This window comes from Peromyscus leucopus, chromosome 20 (assembly GCF_004664715.2).
Source record: "Peromyscus leucopus breed LL Stock chromosome 20, UCI_PerLeu_2.1, whole genome shotgun sequence".
Taxonomy (NCBI): domain Eukaryota; kingdom Metazoa; phylum Chordata; class Mammalia; order Rodentia; family Cricetidae; genus Peromyscus; species Peromyscus leucopus.
The window spans coordinates 57,506,124-57,527,033 of NC_051080.1; positions in this window are offsets into that span (position 1 = coordinate 57,506,124).

Here is a 20,910-nt window from a genome sequence, read left to right on the forward strand (position 1 = left end):
TATAATCTCAAAAACTAAAGGAAGCATTAAAAATACTGTAAAAACAATAAAATAATTTTTTTAAATATGCAAAATTGAATTTCCGATTCCTATATACCTAGCTTTGGCCACATTTTTTTTCATTTCAGTAAATGGCAAATCCATTTATTTCTAAATATTTAATTCCAAAAATGATCTGACATAAATTTGCTAAGCAATTTGTTTCATGTACTGTACTGTTCTATGTATTTGAAATAGAACTATGAACAAAAGAAACAAAGGTTGGATTGTAGCAATATTTACATGTGTCATATTTATCTTTCCTCAACAACTAGAATATCTACATCTATTAGCAAATCCTTTTATATGTCTTTTGAAACACTGCATATTTCCAGCACTTCTCTCAATCTCATTCCCATTATCAAGAGCCATGATGCTGATGAACTAGTTAGCAATCGAAATATCTTGCTTTCATCCAAGTTACTCTACAAAAGTGGTTCTCAACATCCCTAATGCTGCAACCTTTTCATACAGTTCCACATTTTGTGATGACCCCAAACATAAGATTTTTTGTTACTACTTTAAAACTGTAATTTTGCTACTGTTGTGAATTGTAATGTAAATATCTGATATACAAAATATCTGATATGTGATCTGTGTGGGAGTCATGACCCACAGGTTGAATCATGCTCTACAGCTTTATCTTCCTGTACCACTGGGAAATGCTCTTTTGAAAAACTTTAGAAATGTGACTTTTTGCTTAAAGTCCTTCTATAGGTTTTCATCTCCCTCAGAGCCAGCCTTGAAATTCTTATCTTGACCTGCATGCTTACCAAAACCTCTGCTCTCTTTCTGAACTCCTCTCTTGCTTTTCTTTCCTAGCACATTCTGTATCCTCTACACTGATCAACTGTACACATCCTTGGAAAACCAAAGATATTCCCACTCCAAAACTATTACCCTTCCCGAAATACTCTATTCAGAGAGATTCCTTTGTTTTACTTTCTCATTTCATTCATATATGTCCTCAAATGTCAGCCTTCCAAAGTAATTTTTCTGAACCTCTGTACAAAATAATCCCTACCCAGCCCTTTTCTCTTCTAATTTTCTGTTCTCTATGCACTTATGGTCACTTCACATGTAACGATTATTGTTATTGCTCCTCTCTTCCATGAATGGAAGCTCCAGGAGGACAGGACTTGACTTCCCTTATTAATGTATCCCCAGGCCTCTGAGTAGTATTTATATATATTGGTAAATACTAAATAGTTATTGGAGTGTTTATTTAAAATCTAACAGAGTCTGTTTACCTCACTTACTTACAGAAAAGGACTGAAAGGATGATTTAATTAGTTTTTTTAATGTCCATTTATCTTTTGTAGCAAAAAAAGAGGATCTTCATTCTTAGTTTCCTCTTTCTGTGAGCATATCAACCAAACCTTAGTTATATGAAACTTTCCTTTTATTTTGTTTGATATCTAAAAGTAGTCTACTTTCTTTGCTCAGCCTTGGTTAATATTGATGATCTGGCTCACAAAGCTATTGAATTGAGACCTATGTAATACGTTACATTAAATCTTTAGATGCCACCCAGTGAATAGTGAGAGGCTTTTGGTTTCTGCTCTAGAAGACCACATATAATTGTATTAATTCTTTTCATTTGGGTGGGAGGCTTGGATCTCTGAGTTAATGTATTGCTTTTATTTCTCATTTCACTTTTTTTTTCCAAATTGGTGATTCCATTCTCTCCACTGATCATAGCTCTCAGTTTTTCCTTGAATTTCTCAAAGAAAGAAGAGAAAGGAGTAGTTTATTATATGTTTCAAGGAATTTAAGATGGGATTTTTAGAGAGACAAATACTACACTACATTTTAATTCTAGGATATGTTTCCCCTTTGAATTTTTGTCCTCTCATGCTTCCTCCTCCTACTGTCTTTCCTTGAATGTTACAGCCCTTAGCATACACAAGATAGAGGTCAAATATCCACTAAAGGAAGTAAAACATATTCCAGCAAGATATAGCTGAACTTTAAGCCTCTGTGGCAACAATTTTGTATTGGCATGATGAGCATACATTCCCCAAATCTTAAATATATGTATTTATGGCAGTTTACATGAGCATCCATTTTATCTGGGAAATGTCTAGTTAGATATTCCTTGGCAATAGTGTGTAAGACTGTGAACAAAATGAACAAACAACTAAATGTCATCCTATCTTTGAGGTCCTTGAAAACTGCAGCCTCCCGGCAATATAAAAGTGGGATTTTGATATATTTCCATAATGAAGAAGGACTTAATTTCAAAAGCAAGCAATTAGAGCTAGGTAGAATCTTAGAAATGATATAACATAATATTTTTATTCATAAACACTGAAAGTAAAATCCTGTAAAGCTCAAGTGATTTCCTGATGGCCAGATGGACATTTAATGACAGAGCCATCCCTTCAGTGGTGCTTCTTGATTTTATGTTTCTGCCAGCGATCATCACTGATTACAGATCATGAGTTGATTCAGAATTTTCAAAAAGGAAATCTGGATATTTTGAAATAAAATATTAAGGTGTTGTGTTTGAGTTTTGGGAGGATCCACTTCCAGCATAGTAAAATAGTGTGTATGTCATAATTGAACCAAGATTAAAACAAGCACTCTAGGTCTAAAACCACACCCTGCCTTTCTATCAGCATTGGCAGGCTGATGTCTCTACAACTGTAAGGGTGAAATACATTTGAATTCAAGATGTTTTCTGTTAGGCTGGTCCTCTTGTAGACAGGATTTTAGATTCTTCATTCAATGGTCTCTTTAACGTGGATTGCCTACAGCTAGTGAAAAACTGGTTTAATTCCTTTTTCTAAAGGTCATGTAAACATGTATGCTTAGTGAATTAGATGCAAATTCAATTCCCTGGGCTCAGTGCTTCCTAGTTAAGTTCCTTTCCTATTCTTCACATGTAAGCCCACATCTGATGGCAGAATATTGACTTTGGAGCTAAGGTAAAAATCACAATAAAACCAAAACACTTGACATTTGCTCTATGAAGCAAACTGAGAGAGAAAGATTTCAATGAAAAGAAATAGTCTTTATAGACATAATTTGGTGATATTATTTCTCTTCTTTTATTAGACATTTAAATGGATTTTTCCTTTTATTAACTTCTTTTTTGATCGGTCTCAACACAGAATATCGAATTAAATAAGAGATATTTGAATACAGCACAGGTTTAAAATTCAAAATATATCTGATTGTATAAAATCAAAAGAGGTTTAAAAATAGTATGAACATTACATTTACACTTTTGTCAGCTGTTACAAATAAACTGAGATAAAAAATATTAATGTTAGATGTTTGGGTGATAAATGGCTAAAATTTTTATATTTTTCTTCATATTTGTCTCTGTTTTTCTAAATTTGCTGCAATGAATTATGCTATCCTGTGTTAATAAGAAAACAGTAGTTAAAAATTAATCATTTCCAACATTAATATCCTTGGATATGTATAAGTCCTCACCTTGAAAAAATAAAACTTGTTTTAATTTAAACAAAGAACAACTCTATATATGAATTAAGCTCAACAAGTAACAATTAATGTGTTTCTTACCACCATGATGGTTCTGAAACTGCAGCATTCTTTCAGAGCTGTGTGTCAAGCTACATTGTTTTCAAGCAAAATACGTACAATAAGATGAAATGTTGTCTTCGTTGTTTTCAGTGAACGAAAACACATAAACTTCAGGAGGAACTGGGTCTCAAAGTCAAACTAACACTTGGATAAGTTAAGGAAAAAAATGTATAGGTGTTTGAAAGTCCATTGCTTCTAAAAAGAAAATCAAGAGATTTTTATTTGTTTCATGGAAGAGAAGCTTGATCCATTTGACATTTTATGCGCTTTGCATTATTTTGAATTAATTCCAGGGATACAGGGATACAGGGTTTTATGCATGTGCTCATTTGCGGCTTTTGAAACATAACAAAAGCTTCTTTTTAAACTAAAAGACTAGTTCAATTTAAAGTTCTAATAGCAAAGAATAAATTCATACTGCTTTGCAAACACATCTATGTGGGTTATATTATTAGTTTAAAATTTTACTAATTTAATAATATTCAAAGACAACAGTTTTCAGTTTATAATTTTAATATCCAGTGAGTTTGAGCATATCCCCATATGTTTGTTTACTAATTATCAACTATCTGTTCATCTTTTTTTAAAAGCATATTAGTGTCTGGATGTTTTCTTATGAATTTTCATAAGCATTTACACATTAATTAACCCTGCCCTAGAAATATTTTCTCTGTGTATTTTTAGCTTATATTTCCTGTACTATAAAATTTTGTACTTCTTACAATTAAACCTGATGGTATATTTCATAATTTTTCTATTCTTTGAAAGGTAGTGCATTACCACACTTTCACATTAGCAGCAAAACCCAGCAATGTAAAAATGTACATAGCATGTCTTGTCCTATATTTGTTTTGAAACTTTATTCACAATTTTGCTACATTCTTCAAATTATCAATTTAAGTCCTGGATGGACTTGTGAGCCATGTAAATTTTGCTAAAGATTTTATAAAGATGAAAATGGGAGATATTATAATGTTACTTGGCAAAGCAGGGCTTCCATTAGGAGTTCCTTTCTTCCCCTAAATTCACTTTATATAGGTCAACATCTCTCCTTCCTCCCTTTTCTTTCTCCTCTTTTTTTCCCGTGGACTCCAAATTCTTTCTGATTTCTGAAACAGATCTTCCCTTAAGCATGCTTATGTAATATAAATCAGGTCCCCCCCCCCAAAAGGAGCTTTGTATTTAACTAAACTAGGTTTTTTAAATGCTCAATCAATGATTGTGTGTTATATTCAGTCTTTGGTTGGGAGGGTCTTCTAACTCTGTGCAGCTAATCAAAGTATAAAACCAACAAAAATTGTTCATTCTAGGGAAAATTTCATTCGCTAGGAAAAACACATTTCCCCCACTAATTCTTACATTAATTGCTTTTTTATTTCAGTATTAAAATTTAGAAAGTCAGTCTTGTATTATAACTGTAATCTAGTTTTTAGACATAAAGAGTTAAGAGGTTTTGCAAAATACAAAGGGGCTTAAATTTTTTCATGAAACATATCTTAATTGGTTGATTAATTCACACTTATTACCTGGTTGTACACATTTTCTGTTTTTAAGAAACTCAGAGAAAGAAAATAAAAAATAATATCAAAAAAGCACCAACAGTATAATAAAGAGAAAAACTCAAAATGCTACAGGAAACTTCAAGGTTATTAAATAGCATTGGATATGAGATGGCTTCATCAGGGGAAAAGTGTGGGCCGTGAAGAAAAACCAGAGAAAGACTTCCCACAAGGGCAAAGCCCTTAGAGGGAATGAAGCACATAGAATTCTCAGTAAACCTCTCTTTACTCAGTCTTAGCATGAAACACCAGTGCAGCTTAGAAAGACAGTCAACTACCCACATTTTAACTGTGAGGGCATGACCCTCCTGAATGTGGGCGAGGATAGGACTTGCCTGTGTTAATGTTTGCCTAATAAAATAATGCTATAGTTTACTAAGCAATTTGTTGATGTTGTTGTTGCTATTATTATCATTATTATTATTATGGCACTGTGGAGATAGATTTTCTTTTCACCCAAAAAAATGAAACCAAGAAATAAAATTGTTAAAAACACCTCTGGAGACTAACTAACTCCTAATAAATTAACCTAAAAGTTTCAGACAACAAATCTAACAGGAGAGATGACTCCTCCTCTTCTTCTACCTTTGTTAGTGGCTTCTAGTATTATGTTCCTGATTAAAGTCATTAACAATCATATTCCAGAAAGCACATTATGATATGCTTCTCTAAACCTCCTGCGGATCAGTGAGTAAATCACAGAATATTTTATACTCAGAATCTTGTTGTTTGTGGTGGACTTTTGTTTGTTTGTTTGTTTTTTCAGTCGGGGCTTCTCTGTGTAGCTCTGGCTGTCATGGAACTTGCTCTGTAGGCCAGGCTGGCCTCAAATTCAGAGATCCACCTGCCTCTGCCTTCAGACTGCTAGGATTAAAGGAGTGCACCACTGCCACCTGGGTATAGTCAGGATATTTAAGAGAAACATTATATCCTGAAATCTCAGAAGCCTAAAAGACACTGATTTGGAAAATAAACTTTTCACCGATACCACCAATACATGAGAGAGAGAGACAGGGACAGAAACAGATAGGCAGACAGCAGACAGACAGACAGATAGTCAGAGACAGAGAGACAGAGATAGATAAAGACATAGATGGGGGGACTCTATTTTATTCAGGCATTGGCAGAACAAGTGATTTTATTTTGTCTGCTTGTAGGAGTGTAAGTACAAATGTCATTTCAAAAAGTAACTACATAGAATTTGAAAGTTATGTAGTTCAGAATTTTCAGGCCAACTCATAAAGATTTATTTCCCCAGATTATCTTAAAAAACATATGTGTATATGTGTGTCTTTTGTCATACTTTGTTTTTGTTATGTAATGTGACACAGTAAAAGCAATAAAAGAAACAAAGAAAAATGTCTGTACCCAAGAAGGGAAAAAGCATGAAAGAGCAAATGATTTCCATTCATTTCTCGAAGCAAACTATTGTTTGCCTTATGCTATTTTTAGTAGATCATTCCCTCTCTCTCTCCTCTCTCTCTCTCTCTCTCTCTCTCTCTCTCTCTCTCTCTCTCATTCTCTCTTACTCATTCTCTCTCTCTCATAAACTTTAAGAGGTTGAGGAAGGAGACTCTAAGGAAATAGAAATATGATTAGTTTACAAAAATTTTTAGAAATCTTATCTGGTGGGTTTGAAGATAAGAAAATTGATTGTCACATTGTCCACCAACAATGCATGGTCACTTTCTCGTGAGCAGAGGGAAAAAAATCCCTGGGATTCACTCTTAAAGATCTAAAAATCCCATTCTGAAACTTGTCTGGAAGTACAGTACATTTTATGCAACCAAATCAAAGCCGTTCTCACACCTAGTTCATGGGCAGCCAGGCAGGTTGGAAGTCAGCAGTTGCTAGTGGTGTCTAGACACAGAGAAACTATGACCTCAGTTAAAGCAACCAATATTTACTTTTTCTTTCCAGGAAGCAGGGCACCTCATGATCTCAGGGTGCAGAGCAGCTGGGAAGGGGGCAAAAAGCAAATTCCGAACTGGGCAGTAGTTTTCAAACACAGTGAATCCACAGAAGCCAGAGAGAGGAAGAGTTTCAGGAGACCCGAGTAAGTGTAAGTCTATGCAGTTTATGCATAAAAATATTTATAACTAGAAAGAGCCATCTTTTTCTATCCATATCAGAATCAGTCCTTTCCTTTAACAGCGAATAAATTAGTGAAGGTTACACTCAGTCGTCATGGGAAATCCTTAAATATGACGAGCATTCATGTTGCAGATGCTGACATTTGATTCTCTCTCAATTTAGCACCTTAGTGAGTCCATAGTATCAGAGCTTTTCATATCTGAGCTAAAATTGACACTTTCTTGCACCATTCAGTTGTGTAGTTGATCCTTCTGACCAAGAGGTCATGGAGTATTGGACTAGAGAGATGGCTTAACGATTAGGAGCATGTACTACTCTTCTAAAGGACCCAAGTACAGTCCTCAGCACTCCTGTTGGGAGGCTTACAGTCCCTGCAACTCCAATTCTAGGAGATCTGGCTTCCTCTTCTCAACACTGTGGACATCTCCCCTCTTGTACACATCCACCCCCCCTACACACACACACAGGATTCAAAATAAAATAAGTTACTTTTCAAAAAGAGAATTTTAACCATAACCTTTTCTACTCCTCTTGTTCTTTTATATGAAAATCAAGGTACTTAAGGTTGATGGGTTATGTATACACTTGATTGGACACTAAGAAAAGTGCCCTAGAATCTTTTTTTTTTTTTTTGGTTTTTCGAGACAGGGTTTCTCTGTTTAGCTTTGTGCCTTTCCTGGGACTCACTTGGTAGCCCAGGCTGATCTCGAACTCACAGAGATCCGCCTGGCTCTGCCTCCCAAGTGCTGGGATTAAAGGCGTGCGCCACCACTGCCCGGCTAGAATCTTATTTTAAAATTTCTCAGTACCCTTCCTCACATCACGCATATCCTTTCAGGCTGCACTGCCCAGCCTCATGGGCTCCGTCATTCCAGTCTTCCTCTGGCCTGGATTTCAGATGCTTCCTGTCACAACCTTCACTCCTGACAAGAAAGGGGCTAGCTCTTAGCTTTCTATCCCACAGGACTTGTGTAATACTGAAGCCATAAACATACACTATTCTGGTAATTTAAAGATGTGTAAAGAAAACAGAGTAAAAAATGAACTCACCCAATAAAAACAACCAGCAACCAACCATATACGCAAAAAACGTGATATAGGGGGTAATTAATAAGCTGTTCACACAGACATGACACAAACACACAAATATATACATGTGAGGTGGCTATATGTCTCATTGAAATGAGTACAGAACATCTACTTAAGTTACCAGGACTCAGACAATAGTAAGAAAATAATTCTTAACCTTGTCAGGCATGCTGAAGAAAAAATGAAGAGGAAGAGAAAGGGGGAGACCCTGAAGACGGCCGTGTTTCCTGAACATTAACTTGATGGGATTGACTCTAGAATAGCTCACATTGACGATGTACACCGTCTTGTTTGTGGTTTTCTGTTCATAATCTCCAATGCCATTTTCAAATACAAGCTGACCAGAGTCAGTAGCTCTGGCTATTACAGTTGTGTTCCCTGGGGTTGGGCTTTAGAAGGCAAGTCTGAACAGATGCCTAAAGCATCATGACAAAGTGGTGGAGCCAGGGGGAGGACTAAGAATTTATAGCCTGAGATAACAGGAAGTATTGCTGCCCCCATGTCTGTCTTCACAACTGACAAGGCCCACAGGGAAAATGCAGTGTTCTCAAGGCCAAACTTATGGCACAAAATAACAAAGAATGAGGAGACGCATTTAAAGTTGCATAAGTCACATTGTACCAACAAAGTTGCAAAGTTTTACACCCTCTGTTCATCTGTAGAAAGCGCCATTTCAGATGAGACATCACCTAGCTGTAGCAACTTTCTGGGGAGCTGACAAGACACTGGCTCTAACACCATCTGTATTAGATCACTACATTAATGGACCCTGATGAGAGGATGCACAATTTATTTGTGGAAAAACTACAGGTTTTTGAATTCTTGACTTTACCCCTCAGCTCAAACGTTTCTTATTTCAATAAGGAATTTTAGGGTCATCTCCTAAAACATACATATTCGTTTTTTAGAGCAAATATTGATTTTTTTTTTAACATCGGGTGAATAAAATCTTGGTTTTTATAAGATTGTCTTGGACTTATCCTCTACCACAGATACAGACAGTCATGTTATATACCTTAATAAATTTGAAGAACCTCGGGGCACAGTACACAGTTTTGAGATCCATTAAACCAAGTTTTAAATCTCAAGTCTCTTGATTCAGGAGACTGATTTTACTCTACAGAACTCCAAATTTCTGTTTTGTAAAATGCAGTGGATTGTGCCAATTGTCAGTTACAAATCGCTTGTTGGTCCGTTTGTGCTCCTAGAGTTTTCTGTGCATGGAAAATGAAGCTAGCAGTTTCATACTATGTGCTGGAAAAGAGGGGCCTCGAGGTGCTCAGACACTGAAGGCTTATCTAAGGAAGCCGCTGCTTAGCTTGTCAATTATTGTGTTCAGAACTGCGGGGCCAGGGTTGTTTGAGTTAGTTAATGACTGTTTAGGAGCACGTGCTATATCCATGGAACAAAGCAGAGCAAAATGAGAGGCTAATAACTCAAAGCTACAAAACTTCAGCTGCACTGGAAACATCCATAGTCTAGTGCGTTAAGCACCATCATAAAGGTGGCAAGTACTGTGTGCATAATAAAAAACAGTGTAATTTGATCATGGGAGTTCAATTTCTGATTGTCCTCAGGAGCAGCTAACAAGTCATGTCACCTCTGACTACTGGCTTGGAAGAAGTAAGGGAAAGAGTGTATCTCAGAAGGTCAGGTGTTACATGAAGTGTTAATAGCTGATTAAAATTATTCGAACCTAGTCATGGTGGCATAGGCCTGTAATCCTGGTATTCAGGAGGCTGAAGCAGGAAGATCCCAAGTTCAGGACCACCTTGGGATGTATGGTGATTTCAGGAGAGCCCGGAAGTCATCCCTTGTCCCAAAAGATTCAAATTATCTTAAAGACTGTATGTAGCACATCAACAAATCGTGCCAATAGGTCATAATTACCCAGTGAATAGCCAGTTTGACTCATGCAAGATTCCATCCATTTCAACCTATTTATTACTACCATTCAGTACAAACTTGTCAATATTGTATATGTTTATTTTGTGTATGTATACACACACACACACACACACACACACACACACACACACACACACACACGGTTCCTTTAGATGCTGCAGCTCCTTTTCCATTTTTCTTTCACACTATCCTCTTTGAGGATGGACATTAGACAGTATGGATTCCCAGACCTGTTTGTTAGGACTCATTTGGTTAGGACTACATTTTGATGATTAATATCTGAGTGATGGCCACACCTCTACTGTAACTCATAGTTAATTTCTCAGTACTTAGAATTAGGAAGAGTTTTTGCTAGGAACAGAAGATGGGAGTGTGTTGTGTACTGCCTTCTGGGTTTTGTTTTTCTGGGATTATTATAGGTATAATTTGCCTCAGTTATTTACGCAATAAACCTTACTGATTATTTTCCTTATCACTGAATAATATCTGGTAGGAGCTATTTAGCAAAAGTGGACAAGCCTATAGCATGCCGGATTGTGGTTTTCTTATGTTTGGCTTGTTACTAAATGCACTGATGGATCTAATTATTCTGATGCCATCAGTTCCCTGTATTATGGGTCATGTTTATTGTTCTAAGACCTTTCTGTTATATCAGCAGATTGTATCCCAAACTCCACTAGCATATTATTGTCTCTGAATCAGTTGGGTATTTATGCTGTGAAAATGTAGACTGCTTTTTTTAAAAAAAAAAGAAGAAAGCCATATGGTTTTCTTCTTTTTTTTCTAGTTCCACTAGCTTTAATTGAATCAAAAATGGAAATGTTTATCATAGTCATCTCAAAGAGTGACTGGCAGCATTCACATTAATACATGTTATATTCTATTACAGCAACTCTCAGGCCAAAATACATTTCTAGAGAAGAAAAATTATTTTCAGACCTTAGCACACAAGTAGAGTTTCAAGTAATATTTAATTTATTCATTCATTAGGGGAAAATTAAGGAATATTTGACATTTGAGCAGGCAGAAAGAAGATTGATAAAATTTGGATTTGTAATGGGAAAAAGGATTTGGTACAACAAAGGATGCCTTGAGACACACATTGAGTATGAAAATCTTTCTAACATTAAAAAAATTGATCAAAATCTTTTTGCTTGTTAAGTCCTAGTCTAAATAAAATCTCCTTTGGGATACTGGCTACAAAAGCTTTGATAGTCTCCTGCCCACAGCAGAATTAATGAGCTCTCCCTTGGAACCTTTCAGCTCAGTAAATTCCTTATAGTTCTTATATTGTCTTGTAATTGATTACACGCTTGTCTTCATATTAGCCAATGCATTACTTATGGCTGAAAATATTACATCCCATCTTCCAATTTAAGAATAACAAAAATACTACGATTTGAAATGTTTATTGAACTTTTATTCTGTGCTAAGCATTGTGCTAAGCAATTTACATACATCTATATCAGATAACCTTTGCTGTGCTGTGCTACACTGTGTTAGGAATTATACTACGACTCTCACTATTTTACAAATGAGGTAAGTGATTACTAATGAGGCCCATTGCCCTGGGTTTCATTAGTGCGTTTCAAAGCTTGGTTGCAATCAAAGTATGTATGACTCCAGAGAACACAATGCTGTACATCTTGGTGATCTGCCTCCTGTTCCTAAGCACACTGCCCAGTGCTTGCTACATCTTCAAGAGCTATGTCTAGGTGTTAAATTAAGAGAAAAGAATGCATGGTAGAGAAAGATTCAGGAATATGATAGAAGTATGAGCAAACTTGCATGGCTTCCATGTGGTTAAAAAAAAAATCTGTCTGTGTACCAGGGAAAAACCTTCCCAGTGTTGGCAAAATAAACAACCACTTGGAGTCTTCAGAAAGGGATTTGCCCTGTATGTGTTTAAAGCAGAAACTCCTTAGGGCACCTCTGCAAATGTGCATCCGCCCAGACTTGAAAGGCAAGTCAGTCCAACCCCTCTAATGATGGTAGAACCCAGACTACAGGGGCACCACATCCAGCTTTCTAAACAATTTCATCGGCATCATCCCCAAGCCTCATTTAATCTTAAATAACAGGGAGGCCTTACAACCGGGGCTTGGAACGTAGCCAAGCTCCTAACAGTGCCTGTTGCAACAGGTCCTCTGATTTTGGACACGTGCTCAGTCAGAGTGGATGGCGGCAGGAAGCAAAGATACTGCTGCAGGGGGATACTGCTGTAGTGAAGGAAGGATGCATAGGGTGGGTAGAAGGAACTTGTTAGCGGACAAGTCGGGGCCAGATGGAGGTGAGTAGGACCCAGCACCAGTAGCAGCAGCGAGTAGCTGTGGGAGCAGTCGCGAAAGACTAATCTGCTGTAGGTTTAATAGTTGAGACAATTTGGCAGAACTTCCATAGCTAGAGGAAGGATTTCAGAGGTGGAGCCAGAACACTTGAGGTCACAGTGACCTACTCGGTGAAGAAAATCCGAGACTGTTTCTGCACAGCCCAACCTAGCAACGGAGAAGTCAGCCCTGCTTGACAACTTTGGAGCAAACTCGTCAAGCTGACCTGTTATGTTTGGGTGCTGACTGCCGGTAAACAGATGAGTGCACGCAATTCTTTCTGTAACACAACCATCAGGAATGGAAAAATGAGTCACTCACTTCCTAAATTTGTAACCTGCTCATCAAAAATAACATGACAACTGGCAAAATTCGCTCTAATGAGCAATCCAGTGGTTTCAGCCTGACTCTTCTTATACTTAAATACTTCTTTTCCCCATCTCACGTTCTCTGTGGCTGATAACACTCACTATGTTACCTAGGCATTGGTTGCTTGATAAAAGATCTTTACATCTCACATTATCTTGATCCCGTGTAGCACGAATTGTTAGAAAGTCTTATTAATAAAATCAAACCCAATGCCAGTTATTGCGGTGAATGCTGGGAGATCAGAGAAGCAGAACAAGCCACAGCCATCTCACCTCACCAATTCCTCAGCTGATCCTGTTTCCTCAGACTGGAAGCCTCTGAGTCCTCATCCAGAATAAATCTCAGCTGAACTGCTGCTAAAAAGTTTAAAAGCTTAACCAGCCAAAAGCTTCTAGTTTCTGGTCCTCATGTCTTATATACCCTTTTGCTTTCTGCCACCATTTCCTGGGATTAAAGGCGTGATGTTGCTAGAGTTTTCCTGCCTTGCCCACAGTCAGGACAAATCTTTGTCACCCGCCAGTCCCACAGCCGCTCAGACCCAACCAAGTAAACACAGAGACTTATATTGCTTACAAACTGTATGGCCATGGCAAGCTTCTTGCTAACTGTTCTTATAGCTTAAATTAATAATCTATACCTTGCCACGTGGCTGGTGGCTTACTGGCGTCTTCACATGCTGCTGGTCATGGCGGCGGCTGCAGTGTCTCTCTGCCTCAGCCTTCCGCTTCCCAGAATTCTCCTCTCTCCTTGTCCCACCTACTTCCTGCCTGGCCACTGGCCAATCAGTGTTTTATTTATTGACCAATCAGAGCAACAGATTTGACATACAGACCATCCCACAGCAGCGTGAGTCACCATGCCTGGCTGTTTCTAGTGTGGCTTTGAACTCATAGAGATCCAGATGGATCTCTGCCTTAGGAATGCTAGGATTAAAGGTGTGTATGCCATTTTCTGGCCTCTATGTCTGTCTAGTGGCTGTTCTGTTCTCTGACCCCAAATAAGTTCATTAGGGTGCACAATATTTTGAGGAACATAATATCACCACAATCCAGAGTTTCCCAGAATATTTACTGAATATGTAGTGTGTAAATAAAAAACATATCCAGTTTCTATATTTCAACAATACAAAACTGACTTGATTAAAAATTAGGTAAAGGATTTGAATAGACATTTCTCCAAGGAAATTGTACAAGTGTCCAGCAAGCACAAGAAAAGATTCTTAGCACTGATCATCATTGTGGAAATGTAAATTACAACCACAAAGGAAGTTCACTGCCACTGTAATGGTTTTAGTGGTGGAACAAAAGTAAAGAAGACAAGAAGTGTTCATGAGAGTATGGAGAAATCAGAATCTGGTGTACCTCGAATGGGAATGTGAAGAGGGGTAAATGATAAGAAATGCAGGAGGGCTGTCCTCAAAACAAAGATTCAATTATCTTATTACCTAGCAATTATACTTCTATTATATATCTCAAAGAAGTAAAAATAGAGAGACCCAATTAGATATACCTAGTTCAGAGCAAGCAGTGTAATTTCCCATGCCCAAACAGAAGCAACAACTCAAGCATTCACCGACGAATCCAATGGATATGTAATAAATGACATATATGCAAAGCAAAGTATTATGCGGTCTCCCAAAGGCCAGGAGTTCGGGCATATGTGGACGAACCCCAGTGACACCATGTTAAGTGAAATAAGTCAGGCACAAGAAGACAAATGACTTCAGTACTAACAGGTATAACAAACAGTGAAATCCATGGGGACGAAAGCAGTAAAATTGAAAAGAAGACTAATAGGCACAATTTGGGGCTGAAGAGGTAGCTCAGAGTAAAGAGCCCTGGTTGCTCTCCCAAGCTACTTGGCTGTGATTCCCAGCACCAACATGATGGCTTACAACTACTCATAACCCCATTTCTAAGGGAATCTATGCCCTCTTCTGACCTCCTGGTGTACCAGGCATGCTCATGATGCACATACATATGTACAAGCAAAACTCACATAGGCATAAAATGAAAAAAAATGTGCTATGTATATATCCCCAGAATACAACGTACAAAGTACATTTGTCATTACATATCACACTTTATTATATACATAATGAATTCATATATTTGTATAAAGTTTTTATAAATAGTATATACATTCTTTTACTTCATAAGTCATTAAAGAATTTTTAAATGACAGTTTATCTACATGTAGTTATTGACTCACCAGCTGCATTCCTAACAACCTTTGTGTAAGACGCAAGTCTATTGAATTCGTTCTCAATTTTTTAAAAGATTGGAAATGGCAGCAAGGTAGAGCACAGTACCTTGGATATATACTATGAACTGAAATATGGGCTACACTATGAAAGGCAATTGTCCAGATTCCCAAAAGTCTTTTCTCGATTAATTAGGTCCCTAAGCTTGTAAATCCTAAATGACATCTCTATTCCCATTTTGACAGAAGATCCATGGATAGCTCAGTACTTTTTTTTTTATTTCTGCCCAAGACTCCAGCCAAACTTCTATTTCTGGAAAGAGAGAGAGAAAAAAAGTACAATAGAAGGAATCTTTATATTAGTTCATATTGCTTTATGAATTTTTACTGACAAAACACATCAAAATAAATGGCTCATATAAGTTTTGGGTAAGCACTATAACCAGGAGTTTAAAAGGAAAATGCATGAAAGCCATAATAAATTGGAAAATTCACCTTTATTATTTTCAAAAATTACATCAATCTTCTAATCATCTGTCAGATCAGTCATCCCTTTGTAATCTGTTATAGAAAAGCTCAGCATTGTCTACAGCCTCCTTCCAAGGCCCCCTCACAAATTCCCCAGTTCAACATAAGGAATTCATTTTCTACTCAGAGTACCTTTTGCTCTGATCGCATTCAATTCTGTGGATCTTGGTGACAAAGTATCCCTGAGAGCTGTTACTGGAAATAGCAATAGGAAACAGTGGGACCTCAGAGCCTGTTAACTTCCTCATTTCAAAATCTTCGCAAGAGAGTGTGGGAAGGTCACTGAAGAAAAGAAGGCATATTTTAAAACACCTGAGATGTCTTCTCAAGCATCACACAGGCTTTGCAACCACAAAAAAGGGAATGCATCACCATTTTCTGTAGAAGAAAATGGTAGGACTCAACCACAGAAAGGCTTGTTACTCTATGTCACTTTTAGAATTTCTTAGATTCGAACCTCTTGACCACCTAGACCAAAAAGAAATTTTTTTCAATGTTTTACACGCATGTGCACTCACACACTCTTGCATAAACACACACACACACACACACACACACACACACACACACGCATGCACGCACGCACGCATGCACGCACGCACGCACGCACACACGCACACAATAGGCTAGACAGTCTGTACAGCCTTTATGATAGTGAAGTGAATATGGAAAGTATTGGCCGTTTAACACAGGAAATCTCAAGGGCAATCAGCACTCTGCTGCCAAAAGAGGGAAGGTTTATCTTGCCAGTCTTCTCATATCCTCCACAGAGATTCCTGGAGGTGAGTGTGGTCTTGCTTTAACCTAAGGCTTTGGTATGTGATTCTTGTCTCTCCTGTTCTATGAAAGACAGCCCTGGCAGGGAATCAGAATGATGTTTGATTCTGTACTGAGAACTATGATTTCAGTTGATAGCACAATCAGAAAATCTGAGAACTATCCTCCATGACCTACCTGGAAACTTTGATCCTTTGCCAGCTAAGAAACCATCTATGAGTGAATCATCACTCACTTTAAAGGCTTCAATATGTTTAAGGCGAGAGTGAATGAAAAATGCTTATATCTAGATCAAGACTAACAATTTCATTATTTGTCGTTTCCTACCATTTGAATATTGCAAAACCTTGCTCAGATCCTGTTACATTTGTGATTTGTTTTATGGCAAGATATGTGGGAAATCCCTCTACCTTTGGTAATCACTCAAAACACCATAATACTTTCTGCCCAGATACTATGTCTCACAAGATATGGGTCATTATTAGGGGTCATTGAAACCATAACATTCATACAATACAGAAAGCTATTTGTTTTGCACTCTCCTTCCAGAATCCAATAGGTCTTGTGTGTGACTTAGGCATGGTGGGTGCCCATCCTGCACCCGCTGAGCTTGAATCTTAATATAAGGACTTTATCTTAGTAGACATCTAAGTAGTAGGTTTTTCAGCAAAATCTGAATAATTTAAAGCAGTATTACACTGAGGTTTCCAAGAGGATTTTTTTAATTAAATAAAGTAACTTAAATATTCATAACTTTAATTCTTGCCTCGCCTGAATCAATTCCAACAGTTATACGTGACTATACTTAATCTTTACCTGAGGTGGTATTGATAGGTTTTGACTAGGCCAGGGGTATTACAGTTAGAGAGATGCCCTGTGTCCTCTGAGGCCACTTTCATTAGGTACAATCTGTTTTAATATGTTAAAAAATTAGTTTCTTGTATTGAGGAGACATTAGTTTGTTGGTAGTCTGTGGTTCATAACACTAGACAAGATTTTCTACTTAGCAATGTAGATAGTTCTCAGAATTCTGGGCTATGAGTCAGATTGTAACAAGTCCTTGTTGCTCTCTCTGCCTACTGCTAATGAGTGGAATGATTAACTCAGGAATTACTACAAGCTTGGTGCCTTGTGAGATATGAACAAGGGTGCGTCCTCAGCCTCTGTTTAGCAGAGTTTACAACCTTACTAAATTGTAAGAAAGTCAAAAGGACAGACATGAAACAAGATGCAAGAGTTCAGTTAAGAGAACTTTCATCAAAGAATGGAGTGAGGCTTATGGTGGAATTGATATTTGGAATAGACCTTGAATAAAGAATACAGCCTAAAATTTAGAGAAAGGGAAGTTCACATGATGTGAAGAGTAAATGCATCAGAGACGGAATGATAACATGAGTGGGGAATGAGGATACTGACCGATTTGACCAGAAGAGGAGGTGAAAGGTTAAAGATGCATGACTGTAACTATGTGCAGCTCAGACACACTCCTTTTTCATTCTGAGTATGTTGAAGGGTTTCTAGCACACAGCCTTTACTCAGTAACTTACTGAGCTCCACCAAGGAGGTTAGAAAAGGTGTTTCATAATTGGGCAGATAAGTTAGATAGGATGTGACAAATGAGTGAAGGTGTGTGTGTGCTCACGAGTGGTATGTATACATATATAGTATTATTTATTGACTCTGTGTGTATATGTGTGTGAGTGTGAGAGTGTGGGCACAAACATGTCACGGTGTGTATATGGAGGCTAGAGTTTCATTTTTTTAAACTTATTTTTATTTTATGTTCACTGGTGTTTTTCCTACATGTATGTCTGTGTGAGGGTGTCAGAATCCCTGCAACTGAAGTCATAGACAGGTGTGAGCTGCCATGTGGTTGCCGTGTATCAAACCCAAGTCCTCTGGAAGAGCAGCCAGTGCTCTTCACTGCTGAGCCATCTCTCGAGCCCCTAGAGGTCCACTTTTGACAGTTGAATCTGACCTTCCAACATGGGATCTGGAAATTAAACTGATGTTGTCAGGTTTATAAGGTAGGGGTTTTGCTCTCTTAGCCATCTCAACGTATGTATGAAGATGTGAAGATCATGAAAATATCATACATAGTACCAATGAACAATGATGCTTGGTAAACAAGTGATAGAACAGAAAGAGCAGCAGCTTTGGAATCAGATGAACCGATTTGATGACTGTGGGCAAACTGTTCAATTTTCTGCTCTTCCATTTCTTTGCAGAAAAGCAGAATGCAATCCCCACTTTGTACAACTATACAGAAAGTGAACTGAAATGGTAGAGAACGCGTACCCAGCATGGACTGTTTGGTTTTATTAGTTTGCTTACTTAGAGAGTGGTTCAAATGGGACAGGCAAGGAAGACTGACAAGCAGGTGGCCTGGTCAGTTCAGCGTTATGGTAAACATCTAAGAGAGTCAGCTTGACTTGGCATAAAACTGTCTTTGGGACACAAGGCAAATAGGATGAGAATAATCATGCTTTGATGCAAATAAGAGAGGCTTGTTTGTAAATCAAAAAATACAGTTTCTGAAAAAAACAACAACTTGATTTCCAGCCATCTATTCCTGTGTAAGCATAATTACACTTCTCAATTACTTTTCTGCTAGTTTAACATTTCTTTTGGTGTGGTTATCAAACCTATGGCCCTGCAATACCCACCAAGTGCTCCGTCACTGAGCTGTGTCTCCATCCTCCCAATTACTCCCCGAAGTGTCCTTTCAGAGGGTTCTGACTTCATTAACAAACCTTCATGGAGTTTTCTTTGTAAATGAACAAAGCAGATGTTGGGGGAAAACAATGCATGTGTCTAAGGCTGCGACAGTCCAAGGAGAAACACTTGGAAAGTTGTGTTCAAGTCAAGTTCAGGAATTGTTTTACAAATTGTCTTCCAGTGAACTAGAAGAACACTGGTTTATTTTGGCAAATGATGACTCAGAGGCTTCTTCTCGAAGCACCAGTTCAGCCCCGATTTATTTTTTCCTTTTATTTAAAGTAGTTTTTTCTTTACATAATATATCATGATTACAGTTCCCCCTCCCTGCACCCCCCAGCTCCTCCCCACCTTCCCTCTTACCTAGCTCTTCCTCCTTTCTGTCTACCATTCAGAAACACACAGGCTTCTATGGGATAATAATAAAATAAATGATAAAACAAAAGCTAAGACATCAGAATTGGACAAAAGGAGCAAGCAGGAGGGAAAATGAGCCTTAGAGAAGGCACAAGAAACAGAGAACCATTCTTTCTCACACTCAGTAATCTCATAAAAACACTAAGCTGAACACCACATATAGCCAAAGGACCTTTAGGCTAAAAGAAAAAAGAAAATGATATATAAATAAAATAAAAAGAGTAACAAGATAATATTTTTAAAGGGCAGTGGGAACCCTAACATGATATTATGAAATAAGGACCTCCAAAGATGCCACTGAGTTCATTTTTCTATTGTCCACCTACTGCTGGGCATGGGGCCTATTCTTGCGTAGTTTGTTTCCCCAGTGAGACTCCCTTGTAGGAAACTAATGTTTCATTTGTGAGGGGTTGTCATTTGGAGATGACAGCTTCTGGGTTAGAGGTGGGGGGCATGTTTTCATCTCTCCTTTCAGCCATAGGACCCCAACTGGTGCTGACCAGTGCAGGAGCTGTACATGCTGCTTCAGACTCTGTGAGCTCACGTGTGTATTGATCATGCTGATTTAGAACACCCCATTTTTCTGGTGTCCTCCATCCTCTCTGGTTCTTACACTCCTTCTATCCCCTCTTCCACAGGATTCCCTGAGCCCTGGGGGGAAGGGTTTGGTGGAGACATCCCATTAGGGATGAGCTTTCTGAAATCTCTCACCCTGCATAATGTCTGACTGTACGGCTCTGTATTCATTCTCATCTGATACAGGAGGAAGTGTCTCTGATGATGGCTGGGCAAGGCACTGATCTTCTTCCCTGGCCCAAGTCTCTGGTACAGTTTTTAAACAACATGTGAACATGAAAAAAAAATTGAATACTAGAGATTAGGGAAATAGCTTAGTCAATGTATTAATTGCATTTATGTTGTCATAAAATTGTGTAATTTAAAGTAACTTAAGGAAGAAGGTTCGTTTTAGCTCACACTCTCAGAAGACTAGAGTCCGAAATGGTAGAGAAAAAAAAACAACAACAAAAGATAGTAGTATCCGGAAGCCAGTTGATCATAATTTATCTGTACATGAGACAGAGACAGAGAGAAACAGACAGAGAGCAGGAAGTTGGGCAAGGCTATAAATCCTCCAAGCCTATCGCCAGTGATATACTTCTTCAGCAAGGCTGCACTTCCTAATGGGTCCATAACCCAGCTCTACCAACTAGACATCAAGTTCTCAAACACAGGAGCCTATAGGAGACATTTCTCCATCAAACTGTCACAGTCATTGTAGTGCTTGTTGATTAAGCATGAGGACCTGAGTTCAAATCCCCAAATCTGTA